Below are 21,234 nucleotides of genomic sequence, written 5' to 3'. Positions count from 1 at the left end.
AAATAAGGTGATAAATTGATTTAAAAATCTTTTAAAAATTGGAAAATAATAAAACACTTGGACATGCTTATATATGCATATGTATGCTTTTTTTAAAGTATTTTGCATATGAAAAATATATAGGGAAAAAATTGGGTATCAACAGCTGCCCCTCTTTACCCGGGAAGGATGAAAGAGTTGTCGGGTAAAGATATGATGGCCAATTTGGACCGAACGAAATGGTTTGAAGAATTTGACTGAGCTTGGGCTCCTAAGCTGCCTAAATATCCCTGGCCTTACAGGAATCCGACCATATGTAGTCCAGGATCTGTCGGAGGAATATGCCGATGGAGATTTTTCAAGACAGACGCAATATTTGGGTTAGGATGGATGGTTAAAGTCTAATAGGGCTACGAGAACTGGAGCGGGATTGATCCTGCTGAGATGGCCGCTACTCGCCAATTTACCTGCAAACAAACAATGTGTTGTGCGAAAATTTAAACATGATGCAAGTTCCCGTCGGACCATGAAATGTTGTCTTTGGACGGTTAGGATGACGTCCTCAGCCATGATGTCCTGAGCCATGAAGCATATAATAAGGATTCTCATGCCATGAAATGGTGCTCTCGAGCTATGAGAATGATGCCTCCGAACTATGATGCCTTCGAATAATGATATGCAAAAGATAAAAGGGGTCCTCAGGCCATGGCATGGCGTTCTCGGTCTATGAAAATGGTGCCTCCGAACAATGATGCCTTTGGACAATTTTGGCGATCTTACAGCCCATGGAATGCAGTAGGTGGCAATCTTTCAGCCCATGAAAATGTAAAATAAAGCGGCCATATTTCAGCCATGCAAGTGTGAAGGAGTGACGATATTTCAGCCATGCAAGGTGTAAATAAAGTGGCGATATTTCAGCCATGCAAGATGTAAATTAAGTGGCGATCTTTTAGCCGATGCAAGATGTAAATAACGTGGCGATATTTCAGCCATGCAAGATGTAAATAAAGTGGCGATCTTTCAGCCATGCAAGATGGAGGTAGCGCTTAACCTCAGAAGGCAGAATGGTAGCCTTATGCAATGCAGAGAATGCAGATGGAGGTAGAGCTTAACTTCGGAAGGCAGAATGGTAGCCTTATGCAATGCAGAGAATGCAGATGGAGACAGAGCTTAGTCATGGAAGGCAGAATGGTAGTCTTATGCAATGCAGAGAATGCAGATGGAGACAAAGCTTAGTCTCGGAAGGCAGAATGGTAGCCTTATGCAATGCAGGAAATGCAGATGGAGGTAGAGCTTAACCTCGAAAGGAAGAATGGTAGACTTATGCAATGCAGAGAATGCAGAAGGAGGTAGAGCTTAACCTCGGAAGGCAGAATGGTAGCCTTATGCATAAAGTAAAAATAGCAAATGGTAATAGAGTTTTCTTAGCTGATAGCGAATTGTGGTATCGTGATTGCTGGGGATATTGTGCCTGCTGGGGACACTGTTGTGTGCGGATAGTAGTTGCGAGCAAGGGTAACAGTTCGAAGAGTTGTGTTCCTGAACTTTGTGAGTGAGAGTATAGTATATTTGATGATTTTGCAACTCAAGTGCCTGCATCCAAAGAAAAATCATGATTTTGTAAAGGGGGAAAGGTTAGTTCGTATCCCCGCTGGGTTTGCTTGACCTGCTCGGCTTTGATCTAGTGATACTGTACGTATCATTGGGGTAGCATTGCTAAACAGAGCGATTTTAGAAATACACATGCATGATTTTAGAAAAAATATAAATGCATAATTAAGGATAATTTTCTTTAGATGAACCAACGATTGCGACGTGGTCCAAGACATTGCATCCTTTCTTGTTACAGAATTTTGAGGGTCCTCCTCAAAATTTTGCCCCAGTTTACTAGGTTGCCGCTTCTGACAGCTGCTCGCGGCGAATGGCTGAAATCACTTCGAAATTTTGAAGGTCCTCTTCAAAATTCTGCACCAGTTTCCAATAGGGGGTGTCGCACCTCCTTTTTACCGCGCTTGCGGGGCGCGTGGGGAGTTTTCTCCAATTGAAGGACAGTCGAAACGAGATTTATTTAATTATTTCAGAGTCGCCACCTGGGAATTTTAAGGCGTCCCAAGTCACCAATTTTTAAATCCCTGAATCGAGGAGAATATGACTCTGTTTGTTATTCTGCGAACCAGAAATCCTGAGTAAGGAATTCTGTTAATCCGGAAGAAGGTGTTAGGCATTTCCGAATTCCGTAGTTCTAGCACGGTCGCTTAACTGTTTTTATTATTGGCTTAATTATCTTGATTTTTACTAAATACGTTTTTATTGCATGATTTTACTACCGCTTTTACTTATTGTTTACAAATATATAAACGAATTACGCGTACGTATATTCGTATTATATACCTTTTATAATTACCGGGAATCGTGCCACGCGTACGTGTACACAATAAAATTTGACCATATTATTTTCTTTATTACAAATTCATATGTGCGTGATTTAAAATAAAATTATGAACGTCATCACCCTTATATTTAGACAATGAACTGCACGTCTCGGTTTATATGAAACTATTTTGACATCCTCGAAGAAATCCCTTATATTAAATATTCGCTCGAAATTGCGCGTACGCATAATTCGAATTGCTTTTATCGGTATAATCAGGTTACGTGAACGTATCCCTAATTACACCAAATATTCTTAACGGTATTATGAGTTTTCACAAATTGTTTGTTATATTCCACACATTTTATATGAGAATACTGAGAAATTCATATTTAACGGATGTTTTTGAATTCTTTTAAAAGAAATTCACAATTTATTAAATGTTGTCCGTCAATTATAATTTCCGGATATAAATTATATTCAACCCAACTATTCAAATTCAAAGAAAGAATAAAAATATGATTTTAGCAAATACAACATATATATGCCAAAGAATGAATTGTATATGAAACTGACAAAAATGATTTATGAAGGGAAGAAGTATTTTTGAACAATTTTTCATTATTTATTTAGTGCCAATTCTATTTCTAATTGTCATGGATATAAAGTATTGCAATTTGTATATCTCATCTTATTCTCATATACTTGCTTTTAATCTAATAGGCCTAATTATTTTGTTAATTCTGCTTATGGTTAAACGTAAGATGTATATAATCGTCGAACCGATTGGATTCTTAATTTATGTGAACCATTGTTACTAACTTTCACATTATAACATTCCTAGGCCATTTGTTATTTTTTTTTTAAAAAAGGAACAAATCTACCTAATTGACTTAATAAAGTGATATTGCAACAACATTATTCGCCATATTTTGACGTTTGCGAACATAGTGGAGGATACTAATGCAACTTCCGACTATTGATGTTAACCATAATCACTATTACACCATATATGAATAAAATGCAACCAATCATTATCTAGCCTTAAACAATAATTAACTAACAAAATAAACTAATATCATATTTTCCTTGATATTTCCATATTATGCTATACTTAGCTAACAATACCATAAAGTTTAAATAATGGCCAACTTTACGCCAAGTTTCCTACCTTGACAGTTCAAATATAACTAAACTAATGAGATTTCAGAACGACTAACATTATTACAAAGCTTTATATGAATTTCAAAATAAGACGATGAACTCATAGCTACCAAATTGAATTCACTACTAGTTAACTAACATGAAATAAAAAAATGAAATTTAAACTAATGAACTTGGACAAATGGAAAACAGAATTGCAATTCAAGCTTCATTGATTTGTCATGCTGAATCTTTTTCCAACATAGAACTTTAAGAGATAAATACCTGGAAATGAAGGTAGAAGAAGTAAATTTTCAGCAGTTGCAGCAGTAACAAAACCAGCAGAATATACCAATAACACAGCAAGTCTGAACAAGACCCGTTAACCCAGATGAACAGTGACAGAAACTTGAGGGAAAGATTTCAAATTCAGACTGAATAATATCCACAAAAACAAACAACGGACAGTTTCTAGAAGGATAACATTTTTTTTTCCAGTTTCTTCCTGTTTCGGATTCCTATTTCTGATTTTTTTTCTGTTTCTGTTTTCTTTTCAAATTTCTGTTTCTGATTCTATTTCTCTCTTTCTTTCTTTCTGTTTTTCTCAAATGTATCTCTCTGAAAACTGATCTTTAAATCTGATTTTTCTCTCAATCTCACACTCTCTTTTTCTTCCTGAAAGGCTACTGTTAAAATCTGATTTCTTTTTCCTTTCAAATCAGATTTTTCTCTTCCTATTTTTCTTCTTCCTATTTTTTCTTCTGAAAGACTCTCCTCTTCAGATCTGATTTTTTTCTCTCTTCAAATCTCTTAAAGTCTGCCCCTTAAATCAGTCCAGCTCCCTGTATTTATACAGGGCTGGTCCTATACTCGTTTAGTGCTGGATGGACCCTTTTCTCCTTTAAAAACTAAGAAAGTTCCATTACCACTACTTTTGAATACTTTAAATCCTATTGAGTGCTATTATCCTATTTTTCAGCAGCCCATTACCCTTTGTTTCCCACTATCCTATTAAATTAAAAACCATTAACAAACCACTTTCAGCCCACTATTATGTCACATTACCCTTACTGTTCTATCCCAGAAAATGTCCCAGATTTCCTACTATAATTACTGTTATTACTGCCTTAAATTTAGAATCTAACAATACAGAATATAAAATCTGTTTAAGCAGCTATAACCAATCCTAAAGTTTTGGACTGAATCCTAACTAAGAATGTAACCTTCTAACACAATTACATCTAATCAACATTTGTAAAATCACACTGAATTCGGAACTAACATCATAACAACATATCAATGAAATCATTATAACAATTCAGACTGGACTTAAACATTAAATCAAGATCAAACATACACAGGAGCATTGTCAATATACTGACAATGCCCTGTTCAGAAAACAATATATACACATCATACATTTGAATTTACTGATTTGCAAACAAACATGATTTAATTGACAAGTATTAATCAGTAGACTATTTACAACATTTGTCCATAATCAGTCTAAAACAATAGAAGCAGACTGTTTCCATTAGCATTATCATAAATGAGAATTCATAATATAACTAATCGACGAACTTAATCAAGTCGATTACTCACATTGTAAATAATCACGAACAACAGAAACAATTTCATATTTTGAGCATATAGACGGGCATGAGACAAAAAATGACAGAATTAATCAAAACAAAATGTGAAAAATTAACAAGTTATTAAAACAAACCAAAATACATACAGAATACACAAACAGAAATAGAACAGTACCTCTGAATTTTAATCAAACTCGAATTCAACTTGGCTTCGGATTTTGTTTGAAATCAAACAGACCTTAGTCGAAGTATTTTCCACTGAAAATACTTCGACTAAGGTCGATTAAACCTCAATCTTCTATTTAATTTGAACAGAATCCAAAAGTTTGGTATTTCTAGGGTTCTTGAAGGTTCGATTTGGGACTTAACCATTTCTGGTCAGATTCGAGGGGGACCAAATACGACACAAGGGTGAGGGTAGCCTAGGGGTCATTTGGTGTCAGTTTAGAACAGATCTGAGCTTGTTCTTGTTTGGTCCGAATCTTCAAAAGAAGATTCGAGAAGCTCGGAACTGATTCGAGCCAAACAAACTTCAGATCCATAACGAGGGATGCTAGGGGGTACTATGGTGTTAATTTGGAAGCCATTGGAAAGGTTTGAGTTTTCAGACCCACCTTCGATTTAGTATTCGAAGAGTTGGGGTCTGATTCGAAGGAAACTAAGGTCAGATTTGTGTAGAGGATGTTCAGGGGGTTCTAGGGTGTTATTTTGGTGACCGGCGGCGTTGATGCCGCCGGGTTTCAGGCGGTGGGATTCTAGGGCGGCTAGGGTTAGGGGTGGGTCTGAGGAAGATGATGATGAACAGTGGAGAGGAGGGGTTTAGTTAGGGGGGCCGGGGTAAGGATTATGGGCTTATATAGGGACGGGGTGGGTTGATGCTGACCGTTAGATCTAGTAGGATGAGAGGTCAGGATTTATTCACTTAACCAAACGATGTCGTTTGGTTTAAGCTGGGGGGACGGGTTGAACCGGGTATCGGATCGGGTACGGGCTATGGGTTACGGTTCGTGGGATCTCAGCCGTTGGTTGGCTTTGATCCAACGGTCTTGATAAAGTGTGACCAAACGTTGTCGTTTGGTCTTGGTCCAATTTTTATTTTACAACTTGTATATTTTTTTATTTTCTAATTTTATTATTAATTAATAAAATCCTAATCAAAAATTATAAAAACAAAATTATCATTACAATAATATTAATTATCTTTTAATAACCATTAACGCGTATATAAAACATTAATTACACAGTGGAATATAAAAAATAGAACGAAATGCATATTTTGGTGATTTTATTTAAATTATCTTTCAAATACATAATTAAATCCTATATGCATGCAACATGTATTTTATTTTAATTTTCATTTTATTATGACAAAGTAAACATTTACGGACATAACACAAATATTTAACACCACGCAAATTCAAGAATTACACAGTAAAAGAAATTTATTTTATTTTTTGATTTATTTTGGAGTAGTTTTCGTAAGGCAAAAATCCCGTGCTCACAGCTGCCCCTCTTTGTGCGGAAACTCGAAGAGTTTTCGTGCAAAGATAAAGTGAGCGGATACGAGCGATTTTTGCCCGTCAAATACTCCGTGGGAAGCATTTTTTGAAAGATTTGACCGAACCTCTGCTTCAAAGGTTTCCAACATATCCTTGGCTATAAAGGAATCATGTCAATGTAGTTCGGGAAGTTTTGGGTAGCTGGGCCGTGGGACTGTGATGTTACTGCTGCTTCGTGTTGTTTTTACTGCTTGCTGACCTCCTTATTACACCTTACTTCCGAGGTAATACAAAAAGCTAAACTAGACTATGGTACATGGATTATAAAATCTTATCTAGATCATGCCCTTGCGTTTCTTGTTGTCTTGATATCTTGGTGACTCTTGGGCATTTGGCTTATTCCGTATTCCTTTTCATTGTGTCCCGTATTTTCTTTTGGGACTCTTGTTGTTTCTTGCTGCGGATTTTGTTGGACTCCTCTGCTTTATTGATTCTAAATGTGCTCCTTTATCATATGAGCGGGCTTTTGATTTCAAAACTTCAATTGCATTCCCTCGTTCTCCAGGTGGGTGTCTTGACTGCTTCTTTTCTTTCTTCATCCTCATTCTCCAGGTGGACGCCTGACTTCTTTTTAACTTCTTCATCCTCATTCTCCAGGTGGACGCCTGACTTCTTTTTAATTCTCATCCTAATTCTCCAGGTGGACGCCTGACTTCTTTAATTCTCATCCTCATTCTCCAGGTGGACGCCTGACTTCTTTAATTCTTCATCCTCATTCTCCAGGTGGACGCCTGACTTCTTCTTTTCTCATCCTCATTCTCCAGGTGGACGCCTGACTTCTTTAATTCTCATCCTCATTCTCCAGGTGGACGCCTGATTTCTTCAATTCTTCATCCTCATTCTCCAGGTGGACGCCTGACTTCTTTAATTCTTCATCCTCGTTCTCCAGGTGGACGCCTGACTTCTTTAATTCTTCATCCTCATTCTCCAGGTGGACGCCTGACTTCTTTAATTCTTATCCTCATTCTCCAGGTGGACGCCTGACTTCTTTAATTCTTATCCTCATTCTCCAGGTGGACGCCTGACTTCTTTAATTCTTCATCCTCATTCTCCAGGTGGACGCCTGACTTCTTCTTTTCTCATCCTCATTCTCCAGGTGGACGCCTGACTTCTTTAATTCTCATCCTCATTCTCCAGGTGGACGCCTGATTTCTTCAATTCTTCATCCTCATTCTCCAGGTGGATGCCTGACTTCTTTAATTCTTATCCTCATTCTCCAGGTGGACGCCTGACTTCTTTAATTCTTCATCCTCATTCTCCAGGTGGACGCCTGACTTCTTTAATTCTTATCCTCATTCTCCAGGTGGACGCCTGACTTCTTTAATTCTTCATCCTCATTCTCCAGGTGGACGCCTGACTTCTTCTTTTCTCATCCTCATTCTCCAGGTGGACGCCTGACTTCTTTAATTCTTCATCCTCATTCTCCAGGTGGATGCCTCACTTCTTTAATTCTTATCCTCATTCTCCAGGTGGATGCCTGACTTCTTTAATTCTTCATCCTCATTCTTCAGGTGGACGCCTGACTTCTTCAATTCTTCATCCTCATTCTCCAGGTGGACGCCTGACTTCTTTAATTCTTATCCTCGTTCTCCAGGTGGACGCCTGACTTCTTTAATTCTTCATCCTTATTCTCCAGGTGGACGCCTGACTTCTTTAATTCTTATCCTCATTTTCCAGGTGGACGCCTGACTTCATTAATTCTTCATCCTTATTCTCCAGGTGGACGCCTGACTTCTTCTTTTCTCATCCTCATTCTCCAGGTGGATGCTTGACTTCTTTAATTCTCTTATCCTCTACCAAGTGTTTCCTGACACAAATGTTGTTTTTGCCCCTGTTTTAAATCAATGAAAACTTCGTTAGTTTAAAGAAGGGTGATTAACTAGGGTATTCCTGCCGATGGTGGGGCTTCTTCTTCGTCTTGTTTTATTGCCTTGGAATGGTTGAAAATGACTGTTTTGTCTTTGTGATTGATCCTTGACTATAGGATTCCCCTCTGTATGTTTTCCTTCAAATCATTTTAACTGTAATCATATGTCCCTCCTGACATTGCTGATCCACTTTTGATTTCACTTTTCTTACACCCATATCCTATTATTTTATCTCCCGCCTTTCATGGCCGTATTATGTATCATGTAACCTTGAATCTTGGTAGTATACCTTGACATTTCTTCTTATTTGTTTGGAATAAAACTTATCTCAAAGCTTTAGAAAAGTAAGATTATTAGTGATGAAACGCGCTGATTTCGACAATTATAGAATGAAAAGAAAAATCCAAATTTGGATGACTGTCGGAGAAGGAATAAAACTTATCTGATTGGAGTTACTGACGCCAATGATCAGGGTATGCATTTCGGATTAATCAACCCAGTCTTTTAATCAATCTCCTTTCAATTGTCTCATTTTTATTTTTCCCCAAAATTTCCGTAATCCAACTTCATTTTTCATTTCACAGACCTGTTGGACTTGTAATGTCTCAAAGAGTTTTCACCGATAAATCTTCCTCATTTGTTCATTTCTCACTTCCTTTTCGCCTTATGGTGCCTACGAAGGTTTTCACCAATAAGGCTCTCTCATTTTACTTTTCTCTCAACTTCCGTCGCCTTATGGTGCCCGTGTGGGTTTTCACCTATAAGACTCTCTCATTTTTACTTTCTTTTCTTGTTTGTACCAGAGTGTTATGAACCATCTTCATTTGCTTATCTCAGCATTTTTCTATGATTGATCGAAAGGTCTTTTTGGTATGAGGTTAGAAATGGAAAAGGTATTAAAAGCTAAATAGCTTTGGTATGAGTTTAAAATTACAACTCTTGGAATCTTTTCTTATTTCCAATACAATTCCCGCCCCAGTTTCTTTATTGGGGTCTCTTAATGTTTCTTTTCGTGCACATTGTGTATGTTGTGCACCCTATGACCGAGCCGTGAGGCGCCTACATATCCTTCTTTGAGGAATCAGGTCAAACGTAGTTCACTAAATAATAGTGATTTTTTTTATTATTATTATTGTTACTTCAATTTGATTTTCATCGATTCCAAGAGAGGGTAGGAACGAAACAAATATGGCTCAAAAGGGGAAGCAAAAGGGTATAGTGTTTGGATAGCAGAATAAATTGCCTTTGTCATTCCAATCTTCGAAATAATGTTAAATACAAACATTCAAAAGTCATGCGTAATATGTCTTTACCACGTCAGAATTGATCGCCATGTCCATGCATTTGCCTTCAATATCTGTTAAACATAGTGCACCATTCGACAATACTCTGGTCACAATGAATGGTCCTTGCCAATTCGGGGAAAATTTTCCTTTCGCCTCAACCTGATGTGGAAGAACACGTTTCAGCACATGCTGACCCACTTCAAACTTCCGTGGACGCACCTTTTTGTTGTATGCTCTTTCTATTCTTCTTTGATATAATTGACCATGACATACTGCAGCCAATCGTTTTTCATCAATCAAGTTTAACTGTTCCAGACGGGTTTTTGACCCATTCATCATCATCAATCTTTGCTTCGGCGATGATCCGAAGGGAAGGAATCTCAACTTCTGCAGGAATTACTGCTTCCGTGCCATATACCAACAAATAAGGAGTTGCTCCTACTGAAGTGCGAACAGTAGTGCGGTATCCCAAAAATGCAAATGGTAATTTTTCATGCCATTATTTTGAACCTTCTACCATTTTCCGAAGTATCTTCTTTATGTTTTTGTTGGCTGCCTCTACTGCTCCATTCGCCTTGGGCCGATATGGGGTAGAGTTGCGATGTGTAATCTTAAATTGTTGACATACTTCCTTCATTAAGTTGCTATTAAGATTAGCACCGTTATCTGTGATGATCACCTTTGGGATTCCGAATCGACATATGATATTTGAGTGGACAAAATCGACCACAGCTTTCTTGGTCACTGATTTAAATGTTTTGGCCTCAACCCATTTGGTAAAATAATCAATGGCTACCAGAATGAACCTGTGCCCATTGGATGCTGCCGGCTCAATTGGTCCAATCACATCCATGCCCCAAGCAACGAAGGGCCATGGTGCCGACATTGTGTGCAATTCGGATGGTGGAGAATGAATCAAATCTCCGTGTATTTGGCATTGATGACACTTGCACACAAAACTGATACAATCTCGCTCCATGGTAAGCCAATAGTAACCAGCACGGAGGATCTTCTTTGCTAATACATATCCACTCATGTGGGGTCCGCAAACTCCCGAATGTACTTCAGACATGACAGCTGTAGCTTGTCTGGCATCTATGCATCTTAATAATCCAAGATCTGGTGTTCTTTTATACAAAACTCCTCCGCTTAAGAAGAATCCATTTGCCAATCGTCTAATGGTCCTCTTTTGATCTCCTGTGGCTTGTGCGGGATATATCCCCATCCTGATATACTCCTTGATGTCGTGGAACCATGGTTCACCATCAAATTCTTCTTCGACCATATTGCAATAAGCGTGCTGATCGTGGACTTGAATATGTATCGGATCTACATAAGCTTTGTCCGGATGATGCAACATTGATGCCAGGGTAGCCAATGCATCGGCAACCTCATTACGGATTCTTGGAATATGTTGGAATTCCACTGATTGAAACCGCTGACAAAGATCATATAGACATTGTCGGTATGGTATGAGCTTCAAGTCTCGGGTTTCCCATTCTCCTTGAATTTGATGTACCAAAAGATCTGAATCTCCCATGACTAATATTTCTCGGATACCCATGTCTGCGACTAGCCTTAACCCCAAAATACAAGCTTCATATTCAGCCATATTATTGGTGCAATAAAATCGCAGTTGAGCCGTAACAGGATAGTGATGCCCTGTTTCAGAGATGATTACAGCTCCTATCCCGATTCCTTTCATGTTAGCGGCTCCATCAAAGAAAAGTTTCCAGCCAGGTTTTTAAATTCGCTCCATCTCGTCGATGTGCATTATTTCTTCATCAGGAAAATAGGTTTTCAATGGTTCGTATTCCTCATCGACCGGGTTTTCGGCTAAATGATCGGCCAATGCTTGGGCCTTCATTGCAGTTCGAGTCACATAGATGATGTCAAATTCTGTGAGCAATATCTGCCACTTTGCAAGTCTTCCCGTTGGCATAGGCTTTTGAAAAATATATTTCAATGGATCCAGACGAGAAATGAGGTAAGTAGTATAGGACGACAAATAGTGTTTCAACTTTTGAGCTACCCAAGTCAGGGCGCAACATGTCTTTTCCAGATGAGTATACTTAACCTCATAGGCTGTGAATTTCTTGCTAAGGTAATAGATGGCCTGTTCTTTTCTGCCAGTGAGGTCATGTTGCCCCAATACACAACCAAATGAATTTTCCAAGACTGTCAAGTAAAGAATCAAAGGTCTTCCTGGCTCTGGCGGGACCAACACGGGTGGGTTTGACAAGTACCCTTTTATCTTATCGAACGCTTCTTGACACTCATCGGTCCATTTGACCGCAGCATCCTTTTTCAACAATTTGAAAATTGGCTCACAGGTTGTTGTGAGCTGAGCAATAAACCTGCTGATGTAATTTAACCTTCCCAACAAACTCATTACTTCAGTTTTGTTTCTTGGAGGTGGCAATTCTTGGATGGCTTTGATTTTTGATGGGTCTAGCTCGATACCTCGTCGACTGACTATGAATCCCAGCAATTTTCCAGATGGAACTCCAAATGCGCATTTGGCAGGGTTAAGCTTGAGGTTGTACCTTCGAAGTCTTAAGAAGAACTTCCTCAAATCCCCAACGTGGTCGGCCTGATGCTTTGATTTTATGATCACATCTTCCACGTATACCTCAATCTCCTTGTGTATCATATCATGAAACACTGTGGTCATTGCTCTCATATAGGTTGCTCCGGCGTTCTTTAAATCGAATGGCATTACCCGGTAGCAATAAGTTCCCCATGGTGTGATGAATGCCGTCTTTTCTGCATCTTCTTCATCCATTAGAATTTGATGATACCCGGCATAACAATCCACGAAAGATCCTATATCATGCTTGGCACAATTGTCGATCAAAATATGGATATTGGGTAATGGGAAATTATCCTTTGGACTTGCTTTGTTGAGATTGCGGTAGTCGACGCATACCCTAATTTTGCCATCTTTCTTTGGTACAGGAACGATATTAGCCAACCAAACAGGATATCGAGGGACTTGAATGACCTTTGCTTCCAATTGTTTGGTGATTTCTTCCTTAATTCTCACACTCATATCAGGCTTGAATTTTCTCAACCTCTGCTTGACAGGAGGCACCGTTGGATCGGTGGGCAATTTGTGAACTACTAAATCAGTGCTCAGGCCCGGCATGTCGTCATATGACCATGCAAAAACATCTTTGAATTCTATGAGTGCTTTAATTAACTCTTCTCGGATCTTTGGTTCGAGATGGACACTTATTTTGGTCTTCCGGACATTACTCGTGTCCCCTATATTGATGTCTTCGTTATCACTCAAGTTAGGTTTGATTTTTTCCTCAAAGTGAATTAACTCTTTACTAATCTCTTCAAAAACCTCATCTTCATCATATTCTGATTCATAATCACAATATATTTCTTGAATTATTACTTCGGAACCAGATTGATTTTTAAGACTGGGCTGAGGATTCCTCATGCATGCCATATCACTAGAGCCAGCATAAAAAGAACTGTACAGAAAAAGAAAAGAAAACTATCAGGAATGATAATAAAAAGGAAACTGCTTTTTATTGGATGATGAAAGATAACAAGGTTTGCACACTTCAAACAAACTGTAAGATAAGCATTGGGATTACAACCCTGAAGTAACCCAAACAAACTTGAAAGAAAATCAAAATAAACTACCAAGACTCCTTTCGAATGGGGAGAGGAGTGGCTTTCCAATTATTAAGCTTTGTTTCTGGCCCAACGAATTGAACTTCTGCGTTGCTACACCCTTCTCCGCTTTCAAACATATTCACATCATTAAACAATTTCTCGAATCTTTCAATTAATTCCTCCTCAGGATTGACCCATGATTTAGGAATTGTTGTTATCGGGCGGTTTTTTATGCCGATCTTGACAAAAGATTTTGACAGACGTGGGACTGGTTTTGGAAGAACCCATGCTTGGTGTTTCAACTTCCTGGCTTTTATTACGTCATTTATAGTGGGTGTGAACCCCAAACCGAATGTTCCCCAGTTCTCGGGGAGAGATACTGGTTGAATAATTCCTTGCAAAGATAAGCCCAGACCATTGCCGGGTATAAAACCATTCTTTAACATTTCATAAGCTACTATGACTGATGCAGAGGATATCTTTGGATTCAGAAGGTATTTCCCCTCTGGAATTTTCTCCACCGACACTGTGTCGGACACTTGGTATACCCATGGTCCCTGGTCATTTTTTGTTCCCTCGACTGGTACAATGGTACTGCTGCGAGCATTTAAACTTTCTTCCCCATGCACAACTATTTCTTTATGATTCCATTCAAACTTGACAACCTGATGTAGTGTTGACGGGACTGCTTTAGCAGCATGGATCCATGGTCGGCCCAACAACAAGTTGTAAGAGATAGTTATGTCCAACACTTGAAATTCCATTGTGAATTCAACTGGCCCTATTGTTAGTTCCAACACTATGTCGCCAAATGAATCTCTGCTTCCACCGTCAAACCCCCGTACGCAGATACTATTCTTCTGGATCCTCTCCTCTTTAATTTTTAATTTGCTTAAAGTGGAGAGAGGGCAGATATTTGCACTTGACCCATTGTCAACCAATACCCGGGTTACTACGGAGTTTTCACATTTCACGGTGAGGTAAAGAGCTCTGTTGTGCCCAGTACCTTCCACAGGTAATTCGTCATCAGCAAATGTAATTCTGTTTGTCTCAAAGATTCTGTTGGCTATTCTTCCTAAATGATTTACGGAGATCTTTTCAGGAACATGAGCCTCATTCAGGATTTTCATCAAAGCCAGACGGTGCTCCTCTGAATGAATCAGTAATGACAACAATGAAATTTGAGCGGGCGTCTTCTTTAATTGATCCACAACAGAATAATCATGGAGTTTCATTTTTCTTAAAAACTCTTCCGCCTCTTCTTCTGTCACAGCTCTCTTTATTGGTATTGGATTGTTTTTAGTTTTTCTTAACTCTTCGGGCGTAAAACATCTTCCCGAACGAGTCAAGCCTTGCAGCTCACACACTTCTTCCTTGACTTCTTTTCCTTTGTACATTACAGTCACCCGTTCGTAGTTCCATGGGATGGTTTTGTTGTTGATAACCGGCAGCTGGATTACAGGTGCGATAATAACCTGATCTGTACGGGCTCCTTCCACGAATACAATGGGTTTGTTAGCAACCCCTGGTACTATCACTTTCGGCCTTTCTTGTTTTGCGGCAACTTTGCTCGATGATCCCTCATCGATTATCATAGATGGTCCATCACCATTTCTGTTCTGCTTAGGTACCGGCTTCTCCTCTGTTAATTGTTTATCTGATTTGGCTTCATGAGACTTGATCATCATGACAGTTTGTGACGGCTTCTTTGTCTCCCTATCAGCTTGTATGATTTCTATCATATTAGCCTCTTGATGGGCTGGCATTGGATTCCTATTTATATTTGGGGCTTCGGGGTTTTGAACCTCGATTTTATTAGTATCAATCAGCTCTTGTATTGCATTTTTAAATGACAGCATTTCTCCGTATCATGGCCTGACGCACCGGAGCAATATTCACAGCTAATGGTGTAATCCAGATTCTTTGGAGGAGGATTGGGTAGCTTGGATTGTATTGGTCTTAGCATGTCCAGCTGTCTCAGCCTGTGGAACAGACTAGTGTAAGACTCTCCCAATGGAGTGTAAGTTTTCTTTTTCTGTTCTCTTTCCCCCTGAACGCTGGCCTCGGCCTGAAACCTGGTCCGGGATAGGCTCGTGGGTAAGTACTTGGTGTGGCAGGAGCACGCCAATTGGTGTGACCAGGTGGCTGATTGTATGCTTGAGCATGGTTAATGGAGAAATGAGGCTCCGAAGGGTGATAGTAGTGTTGGGATGAATCATGGTGGTAAGCTGATTGGCGAGGTCGTTGTTGATTATAGTAAAGCGGTGAACCTCTAGGTCCCGACCAAATTCCTGAATCAACTACCGCTGCTTCCTCCCTCTTCTTTCTTCCGATTCCTCCTACCCCGCCTTGAATAGCTTGAGTAGTTGCCTTAATTGCTGAATAGCTCATAATTTTATTTGTTTTGAGGCCTTCTTCCACCATACCTCCCATCTTCACCACTTCGTTGAATGATTTCCCAACCGCTGAAACTAGATGGGCATAGTAAGTTGGTTCCAAGGCTTGGAGGAAGTAGTCTACCATTTCACTCTCCTTCATAGGAGGATCCACTCGTGCTGCCTGTTCTCTCCACCGAAAACCATACTCTCTGAAACTTTCATTGTGTTTCTTCTCAAATTTTGTCAAAGATAATCGATCTGGGATGATTTCCAGATTGTATTGGAAATGGTATGCGAATGCCTGTGCCAGGTCATCCCAGGTGTACCATCTCCCATGGTCCTGGCGTGTATACCACTCCAAAGCTGATCCGCTTAAACTTTGACTGAAGTAAGCCATTAATAATTCATCCTTTCCCCCAGCTCCTCGCATCTTGCTACAGAAACCCCTTAAGTGGGCTACTGGGTCGCCGTGCCCGTTGTATAGGTCAAATTTGGGCATCTTGAAGCCAACTGGTAATTGTACATTGGGGAATAAGCACAAATCTTTGTATGCTACACTGACTTGCCCACCTAATCCTCGCATGTCTCTGAATGATTGTTCTAAACTCTTGACCTTCCTGAACATCTCTTCTTGTTCAGCATTTTTGGCTGGCTTGTCAATTTCGGTTGGGAGATCAAAACGAGGAGCAGTTGAATGGATTTTGGAGGCTTTGAGGGTGGGCTCCGGGGGTAATATTGGTTGTCCTGGGCCTGGAATGTAGGCTCACTAGGATATTTGTGGAATGTAGTCGGGGGGGGGGGTGCTACGAAAACAGGAGTCATAGGTGGAGGAAAGTATGGAACTGGTTTCGGAGGTGGAGACTGTGGTGTCTGAGAGGTGGTGCCTCGGTAGTGCTGGTAAATGGGGAAATTTGGGGATAATTCAGTGGTAATATTATCCTGAGTTTGGGTCATTGATGGAGCAGGGTTATTTGGGTAAGATGGGGGTAACTGTCCTGTAGACCAGGCTTGGTACATCTCAGCCATTTGCTGCTTGAGTTTAAACATCTCTTCTTTCATTTTCCCGACATCCATCTCCTCTAGCTCCATACCTGTGTCAACATCTGGGATAGACATACTTTCGGGTATTGGTCCTTTTGATCTTGTGTGATAGTGATAATATGCCAGTATACTCTTTAGAGAAACTAACTGCTTGAATTCTGGAAATGAACAAACTTGTTAGTTTTGAGAGTTTAACACATATATAATCACACGTTGAGATGCAATGCTCCTAAACAAATAATCCCTTTCTATTATGCATTTACTCGGCTGCTTGTGTCGTCCCAGCTTTCTTGAAATTTTTATTGTTATTCACTTCTATTTATTATATATATCTTTTATCGTGGTAGTCGAATCTTATAGAGATTGCCTACGTATCATGCCCTTACATGAATCAGACCTTGCGTAGTTCGGACTAAAGGCAATCACTTTTATTCATTATACAAAGATCGAATTACATTTGAAAACTTTAAGAAGAAGGCTTGAAACACACACACTTAAATCAAAATAAAAGATACAATTCTTAACATCTCACAACGTGCCCCACTTTCCACTTGTGTTGTATATTATTAGACTATTTGCTCAATGTGGAGCTTGACCTGGATGACCTCCCAGCGTACGATACATCCTTTCCAACTCCATTGCTAGATGACGAGCAAAAGTGGGCGCATGCTCTGTAAACCTTTCATAATCCATTCCTTGGCAGTTTACATAACTTTGAGATGTGAAGACTGCTAGGTCGTGGATTTGTGCCCTGAAATCTTGGAGACGTTGGTCTTGGTCTTGCAATTGCTGCTGACGAGTGGTGGCTATATCTCTGACACGGTTTTCACGATCTAGAGCTGCTTCTAATAGAGCTCGGAGTCTGGCCTGCTCTAATCTTGCTTGCGCTCTTTCCCTGTCGAGGTCTGCTTGTTGATGTTCTCTGTTGCATCTTCTTGCCTCTTCTAGTTGCGCACAAAGCTGGTCTTCTGATCGCATCCAATGGTCTTTTTCCTTCTTGAATTGTGCCCTGTCTTTTTCGGATTGCCTATCTTGGCGTTCCTTATTAGATCTGGCTTCTTCGTTTAATTGCTGGATCCTTTCTTTTGCTTTGCTCAATGCCCTTTCGTTTTCCGCAAGAATGGAATCATAATCTTGCATTCTGTCAAAGAGATTGGCGATGGTTTTTTGATCCTTCCAGCTCCTCTTTGGTGTTTCAGAAACTCTTTTCATTTTTTGGAATCGAGCATGAAGATTTTCATTCTCACAAGCAAGACTTTTCTTCTCGCCTTTGGCTTCTTGTGCTTGCAAATCTTTCTCCAAACTGAGACTTCTTAGATTTTCTTTTAGGGCATGGATAGTTGCTTTGTACCCTTTTTCCTTTTCTCCCCAGATCAACCGCTCTTGGATTTTATCATTGAAGTTTTGAACATGGGGTCTTTTTGTTGGCCTTCTTAGCTCAGGCTCTGGTACATCATCCATGCGAGACCGTTTTTCAAACCACCTTGCATATCCAGGATTTATCTCACCCTTTGTAGTGTCTGGGACTTGAGTATCACTTTTCAAGTATCGACATCCATTCCACATCTGCTGAAGTAGAGCCTCAGGAATAGTGGCTTCTGGGTGTAATTCGATTACTTGCATACTCAAATCTTCATCATCAGGAACTACTTGATATCTCCCTAGTTGCCTTAGGACTCTTAGTGGCGCATACGGCTGAATGCTTCTCAATCCCAATAGTAGTAGATAACTATTTGAGGTTGACATGTGTATTACTTCCCTCATCGGGAGCCATCCCAAAGTCCATTCAATCTGATTTGCCGTTAAAGCCTTTAGATGAGATACCCATGCTTCTATCCCTTCTGGAGCCTGATAATTTTTTGTTCTTTCCTCATAGCTTTCGATGCAATTATCATTGTTTGACCCATACTGTATGATCTTGGGCTGTTGTTGGAGATGTTCCATCACCCACATTTGCAACAAAATTTTGCATCCTTCGAAGACTTTTGCTCCTGATTTACATAAAGTCAAAGCCCGATAAATATCTGATAGAATGATGGGGATAAGGGTGTGATTTTCTTTGGTGGTGAGGATTTGCACAACTTTCGCGGTGCGAATATCAATTGTTCGCTCTTTGTTTGGGAAGACCATGACTCCTAGAAAAGCCACCATGAAGGCAAAGCGACAGTGAATCTGCCAAGTGTCTTTGTTTTGCTTGTTAGTAAGGCCTTTCTCATGAATTTCGAACCCATCTGACTTTCCGAACCTTGAATACAAAAAGTTGAAGGAACAACATCCATTGATGACATTGCTTTTCCTGATTTGACTGCTGATGTTCAGAAGACCGAAGAATCGAAGTACCGAAGGAGCCTTTGTGAATATCAGGCTTTGATTTTTTAGACTTCCGTCAAAACCAGCATATCCAGCTATTTCCTCCAATGTAGGAGTAAGCTCGAAGTCAGAGAAACGAAAGACATTGTGAGCAGGGTCCCAAAAAGTTACTAATGCCGTAATCAGATCATCACGGGGTTTAACCTTCATAATATCCGTGAGGTTTCCCAAATGCTTGACGACCCATTTTTGACTGTCTTTGCCTAAATCATACCACCATATTTGAAGCTGAAAGAGAAATTCTTCTGTACTCGTGGATGAGGGGCTTTCTGTGGTGCTCATTTTGTATCTGAAGTTTAATTTAATAGAGTTAAGACTCATTTTGAAAATAAAAAAAAACTATTTTCAAAATTTTATATTTTTGAAAATTTACAATAAAAAAAATCATTTTATTTATTAAATATCTTTATTTCAAGATTTAAAAAAAAACAACCCATTTTATTCCTCTCTTCTCACCATGATTTCGTTTAAGCTGGTCAACAAGCATGTTCGAGGCAAATGAATGCACAAGTAGCAAGTAGGATGCATCAGGATGGTCTTTTTGTTTCGGGTTCACCTGTCCTAGACAGACCCAACCCCTTTGTTGAGTCTCCAAGGCCAAATGTATATGATGCAAATAGACGTTCCTACTAGGGATCCGGTACATGGCTGAGTTATTCTAAGTGTAAAACCTGAGGTTGATTGTTCTAAACCTGGCTTACCCAAACGGACAGTTTGAGCCGAAGCGGGGGCAATGTACCGGGAGCACGAAAGTCTACCCGGCCTAGTTACTTGTCCCAACTCCGTCTTATTTGGTATGACTTTAACAGAAAGGTAGGTCACGCGCACGTGTACACCATAAATTCAGAAGACTCAGAAAGAAGGGGGTTTCGTAGCAGTTGTATATATTCACAATTCAAATAATATTAAAGCGGTAAAAAGCAACATTTAGCATATTAGCATATAAACAGTTGAAAATCAGATAGTAAATAAAGCCAATTAACACAGATATTTTAAGCTCGAATTCTTTAAACCCTGAACCAATGGTTCTGGGTTACAGTTTACACTTTTGTCCCCAGCAGAGTCGCCAGAGCTGTCGCACCTCCTTTTTACCGCGCTTGCGGGGCGCGTGGAGAGTTTTCTCCAATTGAAGGACAGTCGAAACGGGATTTATTTAATTATTTCAGAGTCGCCACCTGGGAATTTTAAGGCGTCCCAAGTCACCAATTTTTAAATCCCTGAATCGAGGAGAATATGACTCTGTTTGTTATTCTGCGAACCAGAAATCCTGAGTAAGGAATTCTGTTAATCCGAAAGAAGGTGTTAGGCATTTCCGAATTCCGTGGTTCTAGCACGGTCGCTTAACTGTTTTTATTATTGGCTTAATTATCTTGATTTTTACTAAATACGTTTTTATTGCATGATTTTACTATCGCTTTTACTTATTGTTTACAAATATATAAATGAATTACGCGTACGTATATTCGTATTATATACCTTTTATAATTACCGGGAATCGTGCCACGCGTACGTGTACACAATAAAATTTGACCATATTATTTTCTTTATTACAAATTCATATGTGCGTGATTTAAAATAAAATTATGAACGTCATCACCCTTATATTTAGACAATGAACTGCACGTCTCGGTTTATATGAAACTATTTTGACATCCTCGAAGAAATCCCTTATATTAAATATTCGCTCGAAATTGCGCGTACGCATAATTCGAATTGCTTTTATCAGTATAATCAGGTTACGCGAACGTATCCCTAATTACTCCAAATATTCTTAACGGTATTATGAGTTTTCACAAATTGTTTGTTATATTCCACACATTTTATATGAGAATACTGAGAAATTCATATTTAACGGATGTTTTTGAATTCTTTTAAAAGAAATTCACAATTTATTAAATGTTGTCCGTCAATTATAATTTCCGGATATAAATTATATTCAACCCAACTATTCAAATTCAAAGAAAGAATAAAAATATGATTTTAGCAAATACAAGATATATATGCCAAAGAATGA

The sequence above is a fragment of the Nicotiana tabacum genome, chromosome 7 (assembly GCF_000715075.1).
Source record: "Nicotiana tabacum cultivar K326 chromosome 7, ASM71507v2, whole genome shotgun sequence".
NCBI lineage: Eukaryota > Viridiplantae > Streptophyta > Magnoliopsida > Solanales > Solanaceae > Nicotiana > Nicotiana tabacum.
Note: the sequence above shows the minus strand (reverse complement) of the source record.